A 6772-nucleotide genomic window follows, 5' to 3' on the forward strand; every position below is an offset into this window, starting at 1 on the left:
GAGCTCCTCACCTCATTTGCAAAGTCACACTGTGAAACTTCATTTTGTACACACAATGAGAATTTTAACTATTCTAAGTTTTCCGTATCCTATTAATCTAGTAATTTCTAAGCTTTCTATCACAGTCAGGAATCTGGGGCAGGTACCCATTCATGGGGCACAGGGGACAGTGCCCCACAGCTCACACACTGGCTCCCAAGTTACTCCTTTATCCACACACGGTTGCATCAACACTCCATACGTTTCCTAGAATAGGCAGCGCTTACACAAATTATTCACATTGCACACAACAGCCTCCACTGCCCACACACAATCTCCCTTGGGTGGCCATCCTCACCCTCCTGGTGGCCTGCTGCAGCACAAGCAAGCTAGCAGGCTGCAACAAGGCTTTACCATTGGTCAGATTCTACTGTCTATGCTGTGTCACCTTCCTTCAGAAACCAGACCAAACCCCTCCACTTGACCCCCTCCCCTACACTCCTCAGGGCTATTTAACTACTTAGTGGGAACAAGCTACAGCTGCACATCATCCATGTCAATCAACCCACTACCTGTGAGGCAAGGCCACAGCTGTATGTTATCAATGCTGATCAACCCACTGCCTTCATTCCTATACAGTGGTCCATAGGGATGAAGGCCATATGTCTTCCTCATCTTGAACTTTTTACCTCTACTTCCTCACACATGCTGTCTACTCATTTACGCTGTCACTAAACCACACAGCTGGTTAAGGCTGGTGCACATCCCGACAGCTGCTTCCCATCCCAACAGCTGGTGCACATCCCGACAGCTGCTTCCCATCCCAACAGCTGGTGCACATCCTGATAGCTGCTTCACATCCCGATAGCTGGTGAACACGCTGACAGCTGGTGCACATGCCGACCGCTGCTTCCCATCCCAAAAGCTGCTTCCCTGAAGCTCTCTGGTTGGCTGCTCGGTTCTCTATTTGCTCACAGTTACAGAACTTAATTTTTTTTTTTTTACTGCAACGAGCTTCTACCTTCCCTGTTATTAATTTACTGCAAAAAGTTTTTACCTTCCTTGCTACCACCGGTAGCATGGGGACAAGGGCCATCAGGAGCCAGCATGGTGCAGGCATCAGCACAGTGCAGGCGTCGCGCAGCTGGGCCCTGGGGTGCACATGGAGGGTACTGGAGCAGCGGCTGGAGCTGGGGATCCCCCCGGGGTGCCAGGCTGGGCTGCAGGGCTGTGGCGGAGCTGAGCCGGGCAGCGGGAGCAGTGTCAGGCCAGCTGCGGGCAGGCAGGCCTCATGGGCTCCAGGGGCCAGTGGCGGCCAGCTTTGGGTTTAGCAGCCTGCGCTGGAGCTGCGGCACTGTCAGCCCCATACTGGCACAGCTGCCATCGCTGCGCACACTGCATGGCTTCGGGAATGCCCCTGCCCAAACCCTCCACCTGCCAGCTGCTGCCTGCGGGGGTGCGAGGTAAAGGCTCCTTGCTGAGGAATGCTTGGCTTGCTTAAAACCAGGAACAGTGACAGAGCAGCTGAAATATTCCTGTGAACATAACACTTCATACATATATATATATATATATATATATGTAGTAACTATATATATATCTGTATTTTTAAATGCCTACCCTTATCCCCTGCCCCCACCGCCACCGGCCACAGCCATTCTGAATGGGGTCAGTGATCTCACTTCTGCTTTTCTCCTCCACTCCCCACATCACAGCGGTGGTTGCCTGGCAGAGATGGAAAGCAAAAATCTTCACAGGCACCAGCTTTTATTGGTGCTATATGCTGCTGGTCAAGAATTGAAAGCCATTTGGCTGTATAAGCAGAACACTAAAAAGACAGCATCTTGAAAGATATTTGGTATTGATTTTTTTTCTATATATATAGAAAGTCTATCAGTTTAATAGCAGTTCATTTCTCCTCATGAGCCATGCAGCGCGTCAAATTCTCCTCCAGACTCTTCAGTTCAGCGCGAGACCCAAGGCAGAACTACCTAACCAAGGTGCTGGATGCCAGGCACGAGCTCAGCTCTGATGTAGCTGGGCTGATGCTGGGGTGAGGGCAGGGAAGATGACAATGACAAAACTTGTGCTTTCATCAGGACACAGGTACTGCTACGCTCTCCTCTGCCTCAGTTTGCATCTCACCATCCCTCAGTGGCAGGAAGGGGTCCCCACACTACTTCCCCCCCCTAAATTCTCCAGTTACTATCATAGCTAGTCTTGATGAAGACCTAATAATGAATCAAATGTGCTTTCCCAAGCTCTGATGGTGGTAAGCCCTTGTGCATAAAGAGGCTGTAAACTATTCCTGAACGTTTTCCCCCACACCCTGCAGAAGGGAGAAGAAACCCTGTAAAAGGCCATTTGGTTTTAAGTTCTTTGGATGTCAATAGCTTTGGCGAGGTGTGTTCCACAGGCAATATCTGCATGTCATTAGCCCCCAAAAACTACAGCTTCAGCAGCCGTCACTCCTTACATCCCTCCTGGTTGCCAGAAGCACCCAGCAATTATTTTGAGGTGAGTACGGAAAGACAAATCATGAAAAAGATCAGTCTCTCCTAATATCTTTTCCCAGAATTAGATGCAGTAAGTGAAGTTATGCTGAGCCCTTGGCCCCGCTGCCCTCCTCTCCCATCATCAGTGATACACAATACATTTGCATCCGGGATTACTGAACTGATTTGTAATTATGAGCAGGTGTCGGGGAACATTTTGGTTTCCCCCTTGAGGCAAACTTAAGGTGTTCATGTTCAGGTATGACAGGATTTAACAAACAACGCATGGAACACTGCAATGTGCACAACCCACCCCATTCCCTTTCCACACACACCTTTGGTGGGTCCCCTTTTGCCCCATCACCCCTGTATCACTTCTGCAGCTGTTTGCCCTTACACAGCCACCTGGGGTTGTCCCCGCAGGTCCTAGGACAGCAAGCTTTGCTCTGAGCTTCAGCTTGTCCCCTGGGTCCAGGCTGTAGTGGGGCTGGCTGAGATGGAATTGACTCTGCCCCCAGCAGCCCTGGCAGTGCGGTGCTCACACTGGTAGCCAGGACAGCGTCGGGCACAGCATCAGGGCTGTCTCCAGCCTTCCCCCATCACCAGTGGGCGGGGGGGCAAGGTCTCAGGAGGGGACACAGCCAGGACAGCTGGCCCAGACTGACCGACGGGATATTCCAGACCATGTGTCTGCTCAGCAAAAAAAGTTATGGGAAAGGAGGAGGAAGGGGGGCATTTGTTATTTATGACATTTGTCTTCCAGAACAACCACAACGTGTACTGAAGCCCCACTTCCCAGGAAGCGGCCAGATGTCACCTGCTAAGAGGAAGTAGGGAGTAACATCTTTTGTTTTCCTTCGCTTCCGTGCAAGCAACCTTTGCTGTTACTTTATTAAACTGCCTTTGTCTTGACCCACAAGTTTATTTCCATCTTATTTTCTCCCCCCCATCCTGCTGAGGCGGGCAGTGACAAAACAGCTGGGCGGGCACCTGGCCAACGCACCACAGCCCTTTGTGGTGTCCAACCTGGGGCTCAAGGGACTCGAGGCAAAGATAGTAACTGGAAGAGGTCATGGCCAAAACATGGACTGAATGTGGCTGGAGAGCAAAGAGTGAAATGATGGCAGGGAATTCTTTTTCTTGATGTGAGTGAAGTTTGTGTCATGAATATGTATTTTAAGGAAAATTCTCAAATATGTGATTCACAGAGGCGAGAGGTGGAAAGTAGTGGGTTTGCATAGCAAGGTTTTGGTAGCTGGGGGCTACAGGGGCAGAAAAGCACCAGGCAGCTAGGAATGTGAGAAAGCAGGTGAGAAAGGCAGCTTACCTGTCCTGCTACCAAAGGAATAGCTACTTCATGTGCTTAAGGCTCTCAGTATCCATGAGTCAAGCCAGAGAATCACAGACCAAAAGGACAGCCAAACTGCTGTAGAAACTGGGAACAGGCAAGCCACAACGATGAGGGGACAAGTGAACAAACTCCAGCCCGGAGAGCTCGGTGCTACGGGACAGCTGTAGTGTTCTTGCGAATACAGGCTCCAACAGCACGCGTGCTTGTGTTCAGGTCACGTTGCAGGGGCTGTAAGGAGCTAACGACAGAAGGGAGAAAGGAGAGCTCGGGCTGTCGGGTTCCCCGCATCTCCTGTCTCCCCTCAGGTCACGCCACCTCTGCACACACCAGCAGCAGCAACCTCCCCAGCACATCTGCACACCAACTGCACCGGGAAGCGTGTGAGTCCTCGAGGGACCAGATACCTTCAGCTGGTGCAACGGGAGCAGCCAGGAAGGGACAGCACAAAGGCTACAGCTCGAATGGCCCCTCAGCACAATGCTGACTGAACAGCCCTGGCTCCCGGGCGGCTGTGCCTCCCAACCCCACATCGTCCGAAGATTTTCTATTGCTTTCGGCCCAATGCATGGACAATTTCAACAGAATGTGCCACATGCTTTACGTTTTCCAGAGCATCCTTCACGATTAAGGCCTCTTGGAAGTCAAAGACTGGTTTCACTTGACATCCTGTGCAAAACCTCCTGCTCTTCCTTCCCTTGGCCACTGTTACCTGGCATGTATCAGCCAGAGCCGCTGTGCTGGTTTTGGCTGGGATAGAGTTCATTTTCCTCACAGTAGCTGGGACAGGGCTATGCTTTGGATTTGTGCTGGGAAGTGTTGATAACACAGGGACCTTTCGGTTATTGCTGAGCAGCACTTGCACAGAGCCAAGGCCTCTTCTGCTCCTCACCCCCACAGCAGCGAGCCGGCTGGGGGGCACAAGGAGCTGGGGGGGCACGGCCAGGACAGCTGCCCCCCACTGCCCAAGGGGATATCCCAGACCATGTAACACCACACTCAGCATATAAAGCTGGGGAAGGAGTGGGGAGATGCTCCAGCCTTTGTCTCCCAAGTCCCCATTGAGCATGTCGACACTCCGGCTGCCCTCGCTGCGCTCCTGTGGTTAAACTACAACCACAGGCAGAGAGGCTGCCGGCAAGGAAAAAGGGGATAGCCTTGAGTAATCCCCAAACCCTACCAGAAACGATGTGGTCTGTGTCTGGAGAAGCCAGCACTCCTCAATGCCTGACAACAGGCACCATCGCCCCGAGGGGCACGTCAACTCCGTTGGCCTTGATGCTCCTAGACCAAGCAACATGCTGGATCGCTAGCAAGACTTGTGGTGGTCACACGCACCTTTCCAGACCCACAAGTTATGATGGAGCATCACAAAGGGACATACCTGAACACATCCTTATGTACAGGCAAACCCTGTGCCAAGCTACAGCCAGAAAAGAATGAGCTCCCCCAGTGACATGGGTGAAGCCGAGGAAGCCCATGTATTAACGTCTGTCAAGATCTCTCGCCTCCACGGGACAGCACAAAGTAGTATCTCCTTCTACCTGCACCCCACGTGGATGCAGTGTCTCACCACAGATCCTTCACAAATGCAGTACTATGGCTTGAAATCAATGATGCACTGGTGCAAGCTATAATTGGACACAGTGATTTGTGCTTTTGCAACAGTGTCAACACAGTAGAGGAAAGAAATAAAAATCAATTTTCATACCATAACAGCTAAGTGAAGGGGAAAAGTACCTCACCTACCACCTGGGCATAACATTGCATAGAATTAACAGGGAGTTTTCAAACCACACCATCACACACAAAAGAAATTCAGCTCCTAGCATATGTAAGGATTTCAGCCAATGAAATTAAAAGCAATTATTTTAATTTCAACAAAATTGGGTCTGTCCACTAGGTAGTATTTATCCCTTTATTCTCCAACTCCAGCCAGAGATTTTAAGGTCCAATCTTATTACAAATACAGGTCAAAAACAGGCCCAAAAGCAACCTTCAACCAGAGCTCCTGAAGTGTTATGGGTACTACTCCTGCAACACACAGCACGTAACGTTACAGCTCTAAGGCTTTTACCCAAGAGAAAGCAGCACTGCTCTTTTAAGACTTGTGTCACTTCAGCTATGTCTATTTCTGTCTTTCAAATAGCCTCACAGAAGAGCAAGACGAGTCTCACTTAAAACATCAGCTAATTTATTCAGCATAACGAAGTGGAAACACACAGTTAAGAGGTAAAAAAGTGTCTCCTAATCTCCACGTGTTAAGCAAAAGAAGTTGGGTGGGTTGGGTGTTGGGTTGGTTGGTTTGGTTTTGTGGGATTTTTCTTGTTTCTTTCTTTGTTTGGTTTTGGGGTTTGTTGGGTGGTTGGAGGGTGTGTGGTTTGTGCTGGTTTGGTTGTTTTGGTTTTTTTTACCTTTGGCATGACTATCCTGCAGTAAAACATTACTTTCATACATGAACTGGACTGTTTGTCTGTTGAAGCCTGAAAGATGTTGGAGTAGTCTTCGTTTATTTAAGCACACAGCAGCTATCTGACCAAAACAAAACAGCAGGAGAGGGAACAACACGCTTTGCAATTGTATTCCTCTATAAACCCACAGCCTGAATTCTCTTTCCGGAAAGTTCTGTACAGAATACTGCCACATCTTTTATTTTAAACACAGTAGGGAATCAAGAACATGAAAGAGAGGGGCAGTGATAGAAACAAAGGACTGCAGATCAGGAACACCAGTTCCAGTGCTGTGTAAGTTTTGACTGCCCTACCACACTGACTGTCTTCAGCACTGAAACAGCGCGCCATCAGATGCCTCAGCTGCGCCAGGTCATGAATGCTAACGCTTACCTTTCATCACTGCCTTGCTTTTCTAAGCTTTCCATCTCCAAAAGAGCCCTCCAAGTGTAAGACAATGACTATGAGCCATAAAAGTCAGGATCAAGTACAAATCAGCA

The sequence above is a fragment of the Falco biarmicus genome, chromosome 2 (assembly GCF_023638135.1).
Source record: "Falco biarmicus isolate bFalBia1 chromosome 2, bFalBia1.pri, whole genome shotgun sequence".
NCBI lineage: Eukaryota > Metazoa > Chordata > Aves > Falconiformes > Falconidae > Falco > Falco biarmicus.